General features: G+C 36.4%; 1 long non-coding RNA gene across 1 annotated transcript in view; it reads left to right on the top strand.

Annotated features, from left to right (window-relative positions):
- The window catches only part of LOC309871612, a 103,559-nt gene that overhangs the window by 8,178 nt on the left and 75,758 nt on the right, over positions 1 to 19,623 (top strand). The gene's annotated exons all lie outside the window — the stretch shown is intronic.

Below are 19,623 nucleotides of genomic sequence, written 5' to 3'. Positions count from 1 at the left end.
TGGGTGTGTTGTTACTTCTACTTAATGTACATATGCTAATGAAGCATAGATAGGTATTTGACTCCATATAAACGTAGGGAACTATGAGTATATCTCTAGCAAAATTAGCAGTTACACCAAGGACTAATTAGTACTAGTGGTCACACAAAATAACCAGCCAGGAAGGGAATTGAGCTGTGAATCAGCATCAGTGATCACAACAATAACTAAGGAGGAACAGGGCTTAACTGTGTGTTCAAGATAATAAATTAGCCTCATGAACTAAAGAAGAGAACTAAGAGCTGAGGCTCACACAATCCCAGTCTCCTGGGAGATACTTCAGCTGGCCCTACTAATAAAAATAATAATGTTAAGTATATAGAACTTTAATAATGTTAACAACATAATTCAGTATCCTGGGACAGGACAGTGGATTATAATAAATCTTGCCAAGTGAGAATTTTAAAGTATATCTTTTAACATAACCATCCAAAGAAAATGATTATTGCACTAACCTTAAATGCATCATTTTGATCATAGATTGTGAAATACAAAGACATCTTAATCTACAGTCAAGATTTTTATTGTTGGTAATAGTATCAGTGATGTTATTTTAGATATATGCATATACTTATAAGTTTATATTATAGGAAAAAACAAATAATTATGTTAATGTTAGGAATCAAGATTTTCAGAGAGAGAGAGATTGAGAAAGAGCCAATGATGTTAAGTAAAAATCTTACGAATTTAAATTTCAGTTGGAACTATTAGGCAGAATTTGTGACACTTTATCTCCTTTTATAAAAAACAAATATTTCCCAACTTTGTCCACTGAAAAGGTGTGGAAGTATGACAATGCAGGAGTAATTGATGAGCACGCAGAATGCCAAATTGTAGTATTGAAATTTCTCTACTAAAAGGAGTCAGAGCTCTTTGGGGGAGATGGCTGATTTCATATGTGGGGTTAGAATGTTCAAGATGAGTCTGTGATATATCATTGTGCCAGGAAGCAAAGGAGCTAACAAAGACTGACCAGTGGGGTCATAAAGGAAATAGGAGATAACATAAGGAGACTCCTTTTAGCCAAAGACTGCTCTTGGTTATATCATATTTAATGGGAAAAGGCTGTGTTCCTAATGGTATGAGAAGGAGGAGAGGGAGGAGAAGGAGGACTGTAAAAAAGAAACAAACAAAACTCATGGAAGCCATTGGATGTTGCCAGGACATCAACACAGTACTTCAAGTATTGGCAATTATAAAGAAAGAATTAAGCATTTACCTCGACTTTCTTTATAAACTTTATTTTGGTTCAATGGCATAGTTCTGTGAATAAAGGAATTTAGAGTATTCTAGCTAATTAATACAGAAGGATAAAAGAATTCTAGAATCACTAGTTTGCAAACACTAATGAAATATATTATTGAAGCAGGGCTCAAATGCTAGAACTATCAGGCGAATGTTGATAGAGAACTTTACAACAAAGGAAATTAAGCTGGCCAATCCCTTACACACACTGATTTATCGCAGCACTATTAAAAGTGAAATAACCAATATGCCTTCACATGTGGTGGGATGTTAAGGAGTCTACACCTTCTATGTAGTGTTCTTAAGCCTCTTCCCCTAAATATTGAATGTGAGCCAAATAAAGCCTTTAGTACCATTTTGTAATCAACAGGAAATACCTGAAAATAAGGAACCAGCCAGTTCTTTAAAGCCTTTAGTACCATTTTGTAATCAATAGGAAATATCTGAAGATAAGGAACCAGCCAGTTCTTGAGCAAGAAAGCAATAAAACACATACATGTTGCAGATGTTTTAGAGGACAATTCACTGGTTTCTTCAACAAATCAGAGTAATGAAAATAAAAAGATACTATTCTAGATTCAGAGAGTCTTAAAAACAACTTAAAAGACCTAAAAAATACAGTGAGTGGATTTGTTTAGGTACTTATTTGAAAAAACTTAATAAAATGAAATAGTAGATAATTTGAATATGGGCTGGAAATTGACCATAGCAAAGAATTATTATTTTGTTAACTGTGAAGATAACATTGAGGCGATATTACCCCACTCCAGTTTTAAATGCATGTTGAAGTAGTTAAAGAGGAAATGACATTGTATCTTGTATTTGCTTTAAAATATTCAAGAAAAAGAGAGGAAGGGAACAGATGAAAGATGAAATAATTATGGCAAAATACTGATGGATGCTGAAGATAGGGAGTGACTATGTGAAAGTTTGCTTGTACTTGCTACATTTTTTGTGTGAAATTTTCACAATAAAATTTTTTTTAAAAAACACCTTTTGGGGCGCCTGGGTGGCTCAGTGGGTTAAGCCGCTGCCTTTGGCTAGGGTCATGATCTCAGGGTTCTGGGATCTAGTCCCGCTTCGGGCTCTCTGCTCGGCAGGGAGCCTGCTTCCCTCTCTCTCTCTCTGCCTGCCTCTCCATCTACTTGTGATTTCTCTCTGTCAAATAAATAAATAAAATCTTTAAAAAAAATTAAAAAAAAATAAAAAACACCTTTTAGTGAAAGACAACCAAGTTGTTCAAAAGTAAAACCTATGTGAAAGATATGGATTTTTAAAGTTTAGAGTTGAAAAACACCTTGAAAGAAGAAAACAAGTCCCTTAAACAATCATTTAAAAACTTGTACTCTGGGGCGCCTGGGTGGCTCAGTGGCCTCTGCCTTCGCCTTGGGTCATTATCCCAGGGTCCTGAGATCGAGCCCCACATGGGGTTCTCTGCTCAGCAGGGAGTCTGCTTCCCCCCCCATCTCTGCCTGCCTCTGCCTACTTGTGATCTTTCTCTCTGTCAAATAAAATCTTAAAAAAAAAAAAAAAACTTGTACTTTATTCTGGGTACAAGAATACCATGCCAATTCCAGGGAAGTTGTAGCAAACCTGGAAAGCCAAAACTCAGGGAAGTTATTACAATAAGTACAATAAGAAGCTCTAAAAACACAAGGTGAATAAATGAACTAAGCCATGTATTGATATTTTATAATAAGTTTAATTGTATACTTAGTAACATTTTGTAATTATTACATTTGTGTGTGTTTTGATATACTCAAAGAATCAGTTATGGTAAATTGTAGTTGCAGTTTTGTACAAAAACAATCAAATTGTAATCAGTGTTTAAATGCTCAAGAAAAATTGGTTTCCAAAGTTTTGTTTATCAGATACATGATTTTAATAAATTGAACATTAAAGTACAAATAATTATGAGTTTGTCACTAGATGTGCAAAGGACTTTTGGAGATTTATTGAATTAATCCTATATACCCAGTACTGTAAAAACACTGAATTAGTATTTTAAAGAGGTTTTTTCTTTTGTTTTGTTTTTACTAAAGGAGAGAATTATTGTAGCCATGAAAATTGAGACATGATGCTTTCATTTTACTGAGGAGTTCTTTTTCACAGAATTCCATCCATTTGTTAGAATTCTAGTATCTTACCTTCACGGTTTGAAAAGGGCAGGGATCATGACATTGTATTTTTGCAACTATTGGCATAAACTGATTTGGTTGTCCAAAGTTTGTTTTAAAATACCTGAAATGTGTGTGTCTATGTAGACTGGCGTCTTCTTTAGGGAACAATTGTATTTGTAGTATGTACCACTTGATTGATAATTATGATGACAATGATGAAGAAAGATGTCATTGAGTTATGTCAGTGGACAATATATCTCATGAGATAATATAAGCAATGTTTCTAAACTGCAGGACTTAATGGTCGTATTTTTATTACATTAGGATGAAAAATATAGTTATTACTTTCCAGTCATATGTCTTTTCTGAACAAGCTATGTTACTTAATTAAGGGCCTTAAGGACCATCCAAGAGACTATATACTTCCTATTATTAATACACTTTATATTTCAGGGAATATGAAGGTTCTCCCTACCTTGCCCCAAAAGACACCAAACTAGAGCTGCCTGTTCAAAAGAGACTGAAGTGTTCTTAATTCTCACAAATATAGCATCTTTTTTATTCCCCTGAAGCAACACCAGTCTCAGAAAAATATGTCAGATTGCTGTGTGTCAGGTTTCTCTCAAATGCAAACAGCTGTCTATGTTTATAGCTTCAAAAGTAATTTACCCTTTGAGCCTGGGGCATATTAGGGTGCTTAAATACAGAAAGGCCTTGTACAAAAATATAAGGTAGAAGAAGCTGATTCATGTCCTTTTTGTTCCCTTTGGCATCTTCTTTTACCCTTACATGGTGCCTGTGTTTATGTGGTTTTCCATCATCTCCCTCACAAAACCTGTTTTCTAGATATTACTGATTACTGACATATTTTCTACTGGAAACAGGGCTGTATTTCTTGCTAACTTTCACATTCGGGATTCCAGTTCTTGAAGCTTCTGTTTGTCCTAGATGTCTGGCACAAAAAAGACAAGACTAAGTTTATTAAGCCCTGTATAATAATATATTATGCTGTAATAGCAAAAAATCAAGGGGCTGCCTGTATTTAATGTATTTCTGGATAAATTGCTTGATACTCTGTTTTTTTTCCAATAAAATTGGATTTGCCATTTCTTGAGCTCTTACTAATTTCTACCAAATTCTTCCTTGTTCAAGGACCAGTTTCCTTCCACGATTACAGGTTCTTTTCATGTTGTATCAATGTACCTCGGACAATTTTTGATGCTAAAGATAAATACATCCAAATGTAGACATTGGGAGAGTAAAAGTTCTAGAGGTTAAGAGGTGTGGAAAGTATTTAAAGACTGCATTTAAAACAAGGATCCCTGCATTTTCTTTTTGTACTGGGCCCTGCAAATTATGTAGTCTGACTTATGAAGGGTAGCCATTTATACTGTACTCTAATAGCAATGATTAATTTTGCCTGTTTTTACAATGCATATAAATTGAGATACATACACAGGACGTACTCTTCTTGTGTCTGGCTTCTTTTGTTCAACAGTGTATTTCTAAATTCCTCTGTATTGTTGTGTGTAGTTATAGATTTTTCACTTTCATTATTGTAGAGCCTTAATTTTCACTTTTGTGTGCATCAGAAGTACCTGGTGGGCTTGTGAAAACAGATTCCTGGGCTCCACCCCAAATTTGTTTTCCTAAAGATCTGGGGTATGGCCCAAGAATTTGCCTTTCTAACAAGTCTGTGAGAGTTATGTTGAGGCTGCTGCTCTGGAAATATGATTATGGCCCTGGCCCTAAGAATAGGTAGCTAGTTAGGAAGAGAAAAGCAATCAGAAAAGCAATAAATGTTACAATAAGAGTATGCAGAAAAATAAGAAAGATGAAGGTGGTGAGAAAATATTCTATCTGAAATTACTACTAGGCTGAATCTGGACATGGAGTGTTAGCTATGGAGGGAAAGGTAATTCTAGGCAGAGGAAAAAGCTTTGCGGAAGTTTGGGTGAGGGACTGGTAGATCACATCTAGGGAACCGCAGCCATTCCACTTGGAGGAACATTGGATAAAGCTGCAGAGATAGCCAGAGGAAAAAAGAATTATGTCTTGAAGTGACCAAATTAGTAGACTGGAAATCTAGCATCAGTTGAATGAATATATTTTATAATGTAAACTTATATCAATAGGGATATATGCCTTACTTTAAGCCCATATAGAAAAATCAAATCCTTTACATTAGAAAAATTATCAGAAAATTCCTAGGTTTTTCTTTGTTATATTTCAAATAGGAAACAACTTTACTCTTCCAAATTGGTTTATATGTCACTCTTTAAACAAGATATGTACTTTCTTACTTTCCTAAAACAAATGCATAGCTACATAAAGAATAATAATAATATTTATTGAGTGCTAAGCATTGCCTCATTTCATCCTACCTAAAATTCTATGAGGCATGAATTATTAATATTGTCTTGATTTTACAGATGAAAAAATTATGTAATCTTAAGTAATTTGTTGAAGGCCATTCAGTTAATAAGTGGCAGATCTGGAACCCAGCTCTGATTCAAAGGTCTTGCCTTTAAGTACCAAGTCTCTTCCTTTTGCTATTTCATATTTAGCATGATTAACTAGGTGCAATTTAGAGCCATAAAATGATAATCTATGTGGATCTACTAGGATTCATTCCTTGGAGAAATCCCCACTAGCCTTACCTTCATAGAACCAACAGTCTAGTAGACAAGACTGATAATAAACACAAGTGGATGTGATAAATTATTACAGGGAATAATTGGACACTGATAATTCAGGGAGCAATTCTACTATACAGGAAGAAGAAAGCCTTACGTTGAGTCCTATACTCCTGGCAGGTGTATAGCAAACAAAGGGAAAATGCCTTCTAGACAGAGGAAACATTTTGAGCAAAAACCTTGTATGCTCTAGGAATTGCAAATAGTTTCATCTGGTTGAGGCATAGGGTGAATATGGAGAAAAATGACTAAAAAGTTGAGTGAGATTACCTAACAGAAGGCCTTAGAAGCCACTGAAAGTTACAAGGATTTTATGACTGAGGAGGGAAAGATTGAACAGGGGAATCATGTGATTAGACTTGCCTATTTATAGACCAAGAAGGCAGGGTGAAGGATGGATTGAAAGAAGCCAGGGAGACAACTTGAGAATTTTTCATCATAATTTAAGCACACTCTAATATTAATCTGTCTATGCCTACCATTTTTATTATCTATGAAAAAGCAAAACAATGATAAAAATGTCATCCACTGCAATTCTTCACTTAAAATCACAATGTCATCAGGAAGAAAAATAATACAATAGACCAGTGCTACAAAAAATTTTGCAAAATTACAGATTTAAAATAAATTGTTTATGAAAAAATTCATTTCAACTTTGTTGATTTGCTCTAAGAGTATAATATTACAGAGAGCTTTATAAAGATTTAGATATAATATTTGGTCAAGAAATAGGAGTAATGATGTTTTATTGATTATGACCAATTATAGGGCTATACTAGATGCTGGCCTTCTTGTGAGCAGGGTTTTTAAAATACAGATATGGGCGCCTGGGTGGCTCAGTGGGCTAAGCCTCTGCCTTCGGCTCAGGTCATAATCTCAGGTTCCTGGGATCAAGTCCCTCATTGGGCTCTCTGCTCAGCAGGGAGTCTGCTTCCTCCTCCTCTCTCTCTCTCTCTCTCTGCCTGCCTCTCTGCCTACTTGTGATCTCTCTCTCTGTCAAATAAATAAATAAATAAAAATCTAAAAAAAAATAAATAAAATACAGATATATTTTATATTATAACCATGTATAATTAGTATTACTATTCATATATATTATTTCATTGAAGACATATATCAATTCTGTGGAGCAGACAGGTATCATTTCCACCTTAAATAATTCATCCAAGGTCACATAGTAAGTAGTAGAGCAGAGATTTAAACTCAAATAAATGTGCCCTAGAACCTTACATCCTTAACTATTAAATTAATTCCTATAACATATCTCTCCCTTAGATTGATGCACGGTAGAGAGTTAATGTTAAATAAATGCTTGTCTTTTAAATACATAAAATAACTCAAACAATACATATGAACAAAATTTCATTGATCCTGGAGGACTTGCTTTAATAGTTGAGATTAAATGGAAATGGAAACAATATGTATTAACAGAATAACATTGTATGCATAAAAAGAGGATTATAAATTTTAAAAGCTAACTAAGCCTAAAGTGGTAGATAAAATGTGCACTATAAAGGATGGTACATGTACACTTGAAAAACTAAGTCTAAAAGGAAAAATGAACTAAGTCTAAAAGAAAATTTTCATTTTTCTAAAAAGAAAAATGAAATGGGAATGTGCACATTCAAAGAAAAGAGTACAAAAACAAAAAGAAAAGGAAAATTTGTGTGTGTTGGGGACTGTGACAATCCATCGGCTATTGGCTTAGGTACTATTCCCTGTTAGAATGACCATCCCTCATTTTACGCTTTCAAACTGAAATTATTCCTAGCACGTTGAACTTCTATATTGTTTAAGCAGCATTTTTTACAAACTGGAGAGAGAGTAAGGATATTTACATGAGGTTTTAATGGTGGTGGTATGCGTCACTTCTACCCCCATTCGACTAGACAGACGAAGTCAGTCCCATGCTCTAACTGTAGGGAAACACTAATAGTAGCTTGGTGATATGCCAAAGAATGAGAACAAAGATCGGTGAACAATTAGTCACTTGCATACTCCCCAGCTATATTGTTAGTTCCTAACAGACATAAATAGTACTTTATAGTTATTTGTATGCCCCATAGCACCTTTTTTTTTAATATAATTTTTTATTTTTTATAAACATATATTTTTATCCCCAGGGGTACAGGTCTGTGAATCACCAGGTTTACACACTTCACAGCACTCACCAAAACACATACTCTCCCCAATGTCCATAATCCCACCCCTTTCTCCCAAACCTCCTCCCTCCAGCAACCCTCAGTTTGTTTTGTGAGATTAAGAGTCACTTATGATTTGTCTCCCTCCCAATCCCATCTTCTTTCATTTCTTCTTCTCGTACCCACTTAAGCCCCCATGTTGCATCACCACTTCCTCATATCAGGGAGATCATATGATAGTTGTCTTTCTCCGCTTGACTTATTTCGCTAAGCATGATACGCTCTAGTTCCATCCATGTTGTCGCAAATGGCAAGATTTGATTTCTTTTGATGGCTGCATAGTATTCCATTGTGTATATATACCACATCTTCTTGATCCATTCAACTGTTGATGGACATCTAGGTTCTTTCCATAGTTTGGCTATTGTGGACATTGCTGCTATAAACATTCGGGTGCACGTGCCCCTTTGGATCACTACATTTGTATCTTTAGGGTAAATACCCAATAGTGCAATTGCTGGGTCATAGGGCAGTTCTATTTTCAACATTTTGAGGAACCTCCATGCTGTTTTCCAGAGTGGCTGCACCAGCTTGCATTCCCACCAACAGTGTAGGAGGGTTCCCCTTTCTCCGCATCCTCGCCAGCATCTGTCATTTCCTGACTTGTTGATTTTAGCCATTTGGACTGGTGTGAGGTGATATCTCATTGTGGTTTTGATTTGTATTTCCCTGATGCCAAGTGATATGGAGCACTTTTTCATGTGTCTGTTGGCCATCTGGATGTCTTCTTTGCAGAAATGTCTGTTCATGTCCTCTGCCCAATTCTTGATTGGATTATTTGTTCTTTGGGTGTTGAGTTTGCTAAGTTCTTTATAGATTCTGGACACTAGTCCTTTATCTGATATGTCGTTTGCAAATATCTTCTCCCATTCTGTCAGTTGTCTTTTGATTTTGTTAACTGTTTCCTTTGCTGTGCAAAAGCTTTTGATCTTGATGAAATCCCAATAGTTCATTTTTGCCCTTGCTTCCCTTGCCTTTTGCATTGTTCCTAGGAAGATGTTGCTGCGGCTGAGGTCGAAGAGGTTGCTGCCTGTGTTCTCCTCAAGGATTTTGATGGATTCCTTTCGCACATTGAGGTCCTTCATCCATTTTGAGTCTATTTTCGTGTGTGGTGTAAGGAAATGGTCCAATTTCATTTTTCTGCATGTGGCTGTCCAATTTTCCCAGCACCATTTATTGAAGAGGCTGTCTTTTTTCCATTGGACATTCTTTCCTGCTTTGTCGAAGATTAGTTGACCATAGATTTGAGGGTCTATTTCTGGGCTCTCTATTCTGTTCCATTGATCTATGGGTCTGTTTTTGTGCCAGTACCATGCTGTCTTGATGATGACAGCTTTGTAATAGAGCTTGAAGTCCGGGATTGTGATGCCACCAACGTTGGCTTTCTTTTTCAATATCCCTTTAGCTATTCGAGGTCTTTTCTGGTTCCATATAAATTTTAGAATTATTTGTTCCATTTCTTTGAAAAAGATGGATGGTACTTTGATAGGAATTGCATTAAATGTGTAGATTGCTTTAGGTAACATAGACATTTTCACAATATTTATTCTTCCAATCCAGGAGCATGGAACATTTTTCCATTTCTTTGTGTCTTCCTCAATTTCTTTCATGAGTACTTTATAGTTTTCTGAGTATAGATTCTGTGTCTCTTTGGTTAGGTTTATTCCTAGGTATCTTATGGTTTTGGATGCAATTGTAAATGGGATTGACTCCTTAATTTCCCTTTCTTCTGTCTTGCTGTTGGTGTAGAGAAATGCAACTGATTTCTGTGCATTGATTTTATATCCTGACATTTTACTGAATTCCTGTATAAGTTCTAGCAGTTTTGGAGTGGAGTCTTTTGGGTTTTCCACATATAGTATCATATCATCTGCGAAGAGTGATAATTTGACTTCTTCTTTGCCAATTTGGATGCCTTTAATTTTCTTTTGTTGTCTGATTGCTGAGGCTAGGACCTCTAGTACTATGTTGAATAGCAGTGGTGATAATGGACATCCCTGCCGTGTTCCTGACCTTAGCGGAAAAGCTTTCAGTTTTTCTCCATTGAGAATGATATTTGCGGTGGGTTTTTCATAGATGGCTTTGATGATATTGAGGTATGTGCCCTCTATCCCACACTTTGAAGAGTTTTGATCAGGAAGGGATGCTGTACTTTGTCAAATGCTTTTTCAGCATCTATTGAGAGTATCATATGGTTCTTGTTCTTACTTTTATTGATATGTGGTATCACGTTGACTGATTTGCGGATGTTGAACCAACCTTGCAGCCCTGGAATAAATCCCACTTGGTCGTGGTGAATAATCTTTTTAATGTACTGTTGAATCCTATTGGCTAGTATTTTGTTGAGTATTTTCGCATCTGTGTTCATCAAGGATATCGGTCTATAGCTCTCTTTTTTGGTGGGATCCTTGTCTGGTTTTGGGATCAAGGTGATGCTGGCCTCATAAAATGAGTTTGGAAGTTTTCCTTCCATTTCTATTTTTTGGAACAGTTTCAGGAGAATAGGAATTAGTTCTTCTTTAAATGTTTGGTAGAATTCCCCCGGGAAGCCGTCTGGCCCTGGGCTTTTGTTTGTTTGGAGATTTTTAATGACTGTTTCAATCTCCTTACTGGTTATGAGTCTGTTCAGGCTTTCTATTTCTTCCTGGTTCAGTTGTGGTAGTTTATATGTTTCTAGGAATGCATCCATTTCTTCCAGATTGTCAAATTTATTGCCTTAGAGTTGCTCATAGTATGTTCTTATAATAGTTTGTATTTCTTTGGTGTTAGTTGTGATCTCTCCTCTTTCATTCATGATTTTATTTATTTGGGTCCTTTCTCTTTTCTTTTTGATAAGTCGGGCCAGGGGTTTATCAATTTTATTAATTCTTTCAAAGAACCAGCTCCTACTTTCGTTGATTTGTTCTATTGTTTTTTTGGTTTCTATTTCATTGATTTCTGCTCTGATCTTTATGATTTCTCTTCTCCTGCTGGGCTTAGGGTTTCTTTCTTGTTCTTTCTCCAGCTCCTTTAGGTGTAGGGTTAGGTTGTGTACCTGAGACCTTTCTTGTTTCTTGAGAAAGGCTTGTACCGCTATATATTTTCCTCTCAGGACTGCCTTTGTTGTGTCCCACAGATTTTGAACCGTTGTATTTTCATTATCATTTGTTTCCATGATTTTTTTCAATTCTTCTTTAATTTCCCGGTTGACCCATTCATTCTTTAGAAGGATGCTGTTTAGTCTCCATGTATTTGTGTTCTTTCCAAACTTCCTTTTGTGGTTGAGTTCTAGCTTTAGAGCATTGTGGTCTGAAAATATGCAGGGAATGATCCCAATCTTTTGATACCAGTTGAGTCCTGATTTAGGACCGAGGATGTGATCTATTCTGGAGAATGTTCCATGTGCACTAGAGAAGAATGTGTATTCTGTTGCTTTGGGATGAAATGTTCTGAATATATCTGTGATGTCCATCTGGTCCAGTGTGTCCTTTAAGGCCTTTATTTCCTTGCTCATCTTTTGCTTGGATGATCTGTCCATTTCAGTGAGGGGAGTGTTAAAGTCCCCTACTATTATTGTATTATTGTTGATGTGTTTCTTTGATTTTGTTATTAATTGGTTTATATAGTTGGCTGCTCCCACGTTGGGGGCATAGATATTTAAAATTGTTAAATCTTCTTGTTGGACAGACCCTTTGAGTATGATATAGTGTCCTTCCTCATCTCTTATTATAGTTTTTGGCTTAAAATCTAATTGATCTGATATAAGGTTTGCCACTCCTGCTTTCTTCTGATGTCCATTAGCATGGTAAATTCTTTTCCACCCCCTCACTTTAAATCTGGAGGTGTCTTCGGGCTTAAAATGTGTTTCTTGGAGGCAACATATAGATGGGTTTTGTTTTTTTATCCATTCTGATACCCTGTGTCTTTTGACAGGGGCATTTAGCCCATTAACATTCAGGGTAACTATTGAGAGATATGAATTTAGGGCGATTGTATTGCCTGTAAGGTGGCTGTTACTGTATATGGTCTCTGTTCCTTTCTGATCTACCACTTGTAGGATCTCTCTTCGTTTAGAGGACCCCTTTCAAGATTTCCTGTAGAGCTGGTTTGGTGTTTGCAAATTCTTTCAGTTGTTATTTGTCCTGGAAGCTTTTAATCTCTCCCTCTATTTTCAATGATAGCCTAGCTGGATATAGTATTCTGGGCTGCATGTTTTTCTCATTTAGTGCTCTGAAAATATCATGCCAGCTCTTTCTGGCCTGCCAGGTCTCTGTGGATAAGTCAGCTGCCAATCTAATATTTTTACCATTGTATGTTACAGACTTCTTTTCCCGTGCTGCTTTCAGGATTTTCTCTTTGTCACTGAGACTTGTAAATTTTACTATTAGGTGACGGGGTGTGGGCCTATTCTTATTGATTTTGAGGGGCGTTCTCTGAATCTCCTGAATTTTGATGCTTGTTCCCTTTGCCATATTGGGGAAATTCTCCCCAATAATTCTCTCTAGTATACCTTCTGCTCCCCTCTCTCTTTCTTCTTCTTCTGGAATCCCAATTATTCTAATGTTGTTTCGTCTTATGGTGTCACTTAATTCTCGAATTCTCCCCTCGTGGTCCAGTAGCTGTTTGTCCCTCTTTTGCTCAGCTTCTTTATTCTCTGTCATTTGGTCTTCTATATCACTAATTCTTTCTTCTGCCTCATTTATCCTAGCAGTGAGAGCCTCCATTTTTGATTGCACCTCATTAATAGCTTTTTTGATTTCAACTTGGTTAGATTTTAGTTCTTTTATTTCTCCAGAAAGGGCTTTTATATCTCTCGAGAGGGTTTCTCTAATATCTTCCATGCCTTTTTTGAGCCCAGCTAGAACCTTGAGAATTGCCATTCTGAACTCTAGGTCTGACATATTACCAATGTCTGTATTGATTAGGTCCCTAGCCTTCGGTCCTGCCTCTTGTCCTTTTTTTTGTGTTGAATTTTTCCGTCTTGTCATTTTGTCCAGATAAGAGTATATGAAGGGGCAAGTAAAATACTAAAAGGGTGGCAACAACCCCAGGAAAATATGCTTTAACCAAATTAGAAGAGATCCAAAATCGTGGGGGGGAGAAAGGGGATAAAAAGTGGTTCAAAAAGGAAACAATAAAAAAAAAAAGAAAAAAGAGAAAAGAAAAAAAAATTAAAAAAAAAAAGAAAACACCTAAGAAAAATATAAAAAAGAAAAAAAATATATGTATTAGATAAACTAGTAAAAAATCGTTAAAAAAGAAAAAGGTAACAGTTAAAAAAAAAAATTTTACCCGAAGGCAAAAAAAAAAAGAAAAGAAAAAAAAAAGAAAAAAATTAAATTAACTTAACCGCAAGACTAAAAAAAATCACAGGGAAAAAGCCATGAGTTCCGTGTTTTGCTTTCTCCTCCTCTAGAATTCTGCTGCTCTCCTTGGTATTGAAACCACACTCTTTGGTAGGTGAACTTGATCTCGGCTGGATTTCTTGTTGATCTTCTGGGGGAGGGGCCTGTTGTAGTGATTCTCAAGTGTCTTTGCTCCAGGCGGAATTGCACAGCTTTTACCCGGGGCCGGGGTGAGTAATCCGCTTCGGTTTGCTTTCAGGAGCTTTTGTTCCCTGAGCGCTTTCCGTAGAGTTCCGCAGGACGGGAATACAAATGGCGGCCTCCTGGTCTCCGGCCTGGAGGAGCCGAGAGCCCAGGGCCGCACTCCTCAGTGCGCGCCCAGAGAACCGCGCTCAGTTACTCCCGTCTGCCTGACCTCCGGCCGCGCTCCGAGCTCACTGAGCCTGCGACCGGTTCAAGGTCACCCCGAGCTGCGAGCTTACTGTCGGCTCTGTCTCTGTAGCCGGCTTTCCCGTTCCAATACCCGCAAGCTCTGCGACACTCAGACACTCCCGATCCTTCTGTGACCCTGCGGAACCTGAGGCCACGCTGACCCCGTGTGGGCTTTGCCCCGGGTAGCCTCTGGAGCGATGTCCCTCAGCGGAACAGACTTTTAAAAGTCCTGATTTTGTGCGCGGTTGCTCTGCTGCTTGCCGGGAGCCGGCCCCTCCCCCCAGGGTCTATCTTCCCGTCGCTTTGGATTCACTTCTCCGCCGGTCCTACCTTTCAGAAAGTGGTTGTTTTTCTGTTTCCAGAATTGCTGTTCTTCTTCTCTTCGATCTGCTGATGGATTTGCAGGTGTTTGCAATCTTTAGATAAGCTATCTAGCTGATCTCTGGCTAGCTGAAGTAGTCTCGGCCTGCTACTTCTCCGCCATCTTGACTCCTCCAGAGCCTGTCCCATAGCACCTTAACAGAATTTATGGAATGTGATAGATTCTCAACTAATTATTGAATAAATGTGTGAACTCTCTAGCTCACTTCTTAGCTTCAGGGCCATTTAAAGACCTTCATAGGCTCTAGTCACTCTTTTTTTTTTTTTTTTTAAAGATTTTATTTATTTATTTGACAGAGATCACAAGTAGGCAGAGAGGCAGGCAGAGAGAGAGAGGAGAAGGCAGAGAGAGAGGCAGAGAGAGCCCAACGTGGGGCTCAATCCCAGGACCCTGGGATCATGACCCTAGCTGAAGGCAAAGGCTTTAACCCCCTGAGCCACCCAGGTGCCCTGCTAGTCACTCTTATTTAGAAAGCCAAACATACATTATATCAAAATATCAGTGTATACTTATATACAATATTAAATATAATTTTACCAGTAAGATTTGAAAAACATTACTGATTTTGAAGTTATGTGACTACTCCTATCAAATGGCAAAATTAATCAAAAAGGGTATCTATTGCATCAAAGAAGAGTATCAAGACTTCATAGGTAAAATTAAATTCATTATTAACAAATTCAAGAAAAATTATATAGTTTAGAAATATCTGTTAATAGGAAATAAAATTAAAATCTGTTAATAGCACACAAAATAAGAAGGAAGCTGAAAACTGTAGTGTTTTTGCCATCACAGGAAGGGTGAACCAAGAACACAGCTGAATTTTGACTAAATGGAGGAAAACGTTTAATTAAGAATAAGCTACACAATGACCTTTCTTGCTACCTTAGTAACTAAATCCTGTATCATGATAATGTTATGATAACAAGAAATTAAAATGAAAATTAAAAAATTAATAATTAGATAATTAATAATCAGAGGTGAAATCACAGGAACCTCTCCTTCTCCAATCTGGAGATCTTAGGCGTTTGGAGGGACTTTATGCAGCAAAGGATAAGGGTAATAATTTGGCAGAGTATATTAAAATTGGGGGTTAAATCGGGGCCTGCCTGGTTGGAAAATTCTTGGCTGCTAGAGACATTGTATTCTCTACTGACTTAGCTGTGCGTGATTGAAATGTTCATTCATCCATGCTACCTCACCTGGCTTAATTGATATATCATTACACGTACAACGCTACAGAAAGTGGTAGAAGACAGTAAGAGTTTTAAATAATTTATTTAAATAAAATCAGTTTTTATTTCTTCACAATAATTATATATATTAGGAAATATTAATGGAATAAGAAGTCTAACCTAAAAGTTGTTTTCTAATATAAAGACAAGGTTTGCAAATTCTAAGAATGAAATTGACATGTTATAATTTATTTAAATATTTAAACATTTATAGATTTAGATTTGCTTCTTTTCATATTTTGAAACTGATGCATGTATATTTTTCATGTCTCTAGTGTTTAGTAAGCCCTTGAAAAGCTCAGAGGCCCTGGGCTCTGTGCCTATATTGTGTAACAGAACAAATGGTCATGCTTGGTATTTGGCAATTGGGATTGCACTGAAGTGTGGCATGTGAAGAGAGGCACATTCCTTCTGTGTCAGCTCATGGATGAAAACCAAGTGGTTCTTTTGGAGGATTTTCTTTTGACAGATAACTTTGAGTTTTATAAATACATATTTTCATATTTACAAATATATAAAAATTTTACCAGATGCAAGATCCTGTGCTGCTTCTTGCTCTTTTCAGTTAGCTATACCTTCAAAATCTTTATATTTAGCAGTTTTTAATTCTGTCTGAATCAATTTTTTGTATATATTATTAATGTAAAAATCATAATTTTCTAAATTCATTGTTCCTGTTAGCTGGTAGTCTATCTAAGGAACTTTTCCTTCTCATTCATCTATCTATATCTATCCTATCTACCTATATCTGTCTATCTATCTATCTATCATTTATCTATCTATCTGATCAGCATTATGGAGTCATGGATTCTTCTTTTATTCAGTGAATTATTGTCTTTAGTTTCATGTTTAAATTTCTCTAGATGTGGCCAGTGGGGGCTTCTTTAAAGTGGTTCCTGGTTTATCATGCCCCCATTTTTTGGAGCACTTCTTTATTTTCCAAGGATGTTTGAATGCTATTCGTGTGGAAAGATATTTAGAAATAGAGACTTGTATGCTAGTTGTGCCCCTTGCTGATAGATTTCATTGCTTCCTTTGGCAAAGAAAGCTAGAAAACACATTCTCACCCCCTATTAACACACACACAAACATACACACACACATTTATATACTGAGACTTCCCATTTCAATCCCATTCCATAGAGCTCTTTCTTTATTACCTTATTCCATTTATATTTCCTTTTTGCAGTGAGATCCTGGGATCCTCACATCAATGTCCTTATTTAATTGTTCTCTTCTTTTTTAAAAAATTTTTTGTTGTTCTCTTCTACAGTACATACAAAAATGTTTCAGAATTGTTATACTTCTAAAAACAAATTTAAGAAAGTTTTAATATTTGTTTCAATTTTTATTTTCTTTGGATTAAGGATATGTAGTTAAAATGTTTACAAAATTCAAATGTTACTTAGATTTTTTAAAACCTTCTTTCAGCCTCCCTAGCAAATTTTGAAGTCTGGATAATTCCTCCTCCTTTTTTAAACTTAGATATTACTTTCTAATAGATGCCTTTCCACACTGTCTATGTTAGGTTTGTTTGTTAGATGATCTCATAGGATTCTCTTCTTTTCCTGTGTAGAACTTTTTGTCTTTAATATTTGTTATTTGCTGTCTTTCCTAATATGCCATAAGTTTCAAAAGAACAGAGATATTGTCTCTCATATAATCTCCTATTCCCCTCTGAACACATAGTTGGTATGAAATAAATGTTCATTGGATAAAGAATTCTAATTGTTGCTACAGGAATGTAGAAAAAGGAGGAATTATGAAAGGTTGTTTGTTACCTTTCTTTTTCCTCTCACTATTCCAGCCTTTTCCTTTCCTCTTCCAGAGGCAGAGATGCTTTCTGTTTAGTTGACAAACACTTGTTAAGAGACAGTTATTAAAACACCTAATGCATATCTCCTGGGCACTAAAATACAGATGTTACACAGGATGTTAAGTTCTAGTGCCCAAATGTATTGTATGGTGACTCAAGAAATCAACTGAGATTATCCAAAGACCCCAGAAGGGTTGGCGTAAATTGGTTTCTACATTCATCTGCCTTAAAACGTAGATATTCTTGTTTGATTAATGATCCGTACATTTCCATGTTCATTTTTAAAGATGTTTCTGCTAAGTATGCTTTCTCTTCAAGAGTTAAATGTAAAAATAGAACTTCTTGCTTGAGGAGCCTCTGAATTAGGTTCTGCATATGAGTGTGAAAAACTATTACTGACGGAATTGCAGTGTAAATAATTGTAAGTAATTTTTCAAGGCTAGGTCTAGAGCTATGGGACTTCTTCCAATTTGGACCTTCCAAATGAAAACCATGTAGCCCATAACTAAATTGAATTTTTCATTATGTATTAGAAAACAGTAAAGAGGAAACAAAGCAATGGGAACAATGATAAGAACCTCTCTGGAAGGAATTTAAATGAAGTAGGAAATAAATTAATATGAAGTTATTTCTGTCACGTGATTTTCCTTCTTCTGTTGTGGCTAAGTCCCTGGATTTTTGTGCCATTTTCTTCATACCCTAAATCAGATTTTTGCTTGTTTCTGTTGAATTCATTGCTCAGTTGATTAAGTTCCTTTACTTTACCTTAGCTCCTGGAAAAAAACTGGAGGATAATCAAAGAAAGAATGCAAAAAGAGGCACTATGGTATCATGGACTAGGATGGGCTTTGAACCAGGAAAGGCCTATCTCTATATCTCAGCTCTACTAGCTAGAATGCCTTAAACAAAGTTAATTTTTCTAAGTTTCATGTTCTGCATCACTAAAATGATGGGTTTTTTTTTTCAGTATATTTTTGGGAAAGTTGAAATTATATACAGTAATATTCCTCACACTATGCCTGGTGCATAGTGAGTATAAATAATCTGTGGTCATTATGTGGGTTCTTTCTCTTCTCTGTATCTACAAGCAATTACTGAGTATCTATTATGTGTTCTGTGGACTAAGTAGGATATAAATAAATTGTAAGTTACAATACCTGTCACATATAAGGGCATGGCAGTCAAATTAAGGAAGGCTGAGCTTGGAATTACTCCTACTATCTAGGTGGGAAGAAGGCCAGCCACAGTTGTTAAAAAGACAGCAGAAGATAGAATCTACAGTTTTGCAGAGTCTTATAAAGGATTCAGCTTGGATCCATTGCAGTTACAACATGTGATATAGAGATGACAAGAGCCCAGGAGTGGGTGATGTTCTTAAAGTCAAGCACACAAGCCAAATCAATCACATCTTTCCACAAACACAAAATCTATGGTCATTGTGCCACGTTGTGGGACAAAATTCAAATCTGTGGTAGAAATTGTCATTAAAAATGTAGAAATTGGTCCTACAAATTCTGAAATCCTTAACATGTTTATCAGGAGAAGGTTTCAGAAGACAGAAGCTAGGGAAGAGCTGCTGAGCAGAGCTGGGATACAGAGCAGGGACCGAGTCTCAAGAACAAAGTAGAACACTTCTTTTTAAGGCAGGGCTTTTAAGGCAGAGAAGTAGTAAGTATGATTGGATGGTGAGATAATTCAAATAGGATTACCTGAGAGGGAGATGAACCATGAGATATTATGGACCCTAGGAAACAATCTTGAGGGTCTCAGAAGGAAAGGGAGTGGGGACAGGGGGTGGCAGGGTGATGGTATTAAGGAGGGCACATGCTGTGATGTGCACTAGGTATTATGCATAACTAATGAATCATAGAACACTACACGAAAAACTAATGATCTACTATACAGTGGATAACTGAAAATGTAAAAAAATAGGATTACCAAAATCAGACACACAAATGAGAAATTTGTGCTAGGAACAAGTTTTAATAAGGATTTCAGGGACACAATCAGGAGACATAGGGGTAGGAAGGAAAGATCTGAAATAGTGCACCTTACTGCATCCTTATTTTTTTTCCCCTCTCTGCAGCAGGATGTTCCCTGATTAATATATGAAGATTAATATATGAAGTCTTG

The sequence above is a fragment of the Mustela nivalis genome (genome assembly GCF_964662115.1).
Source record: "Mustela nivalis genome assembly, chromosome: 1".
NCBI lineage: Eukaryota > Metazoa > Chordata > Mammalia > Carnivora > Mustelidae > Mustela > Mustela nivalis.
Note: the sequence above shows the minus strand (reverse complement) of the source record. Positions and strands in the feature narration are given on the sequence as shown.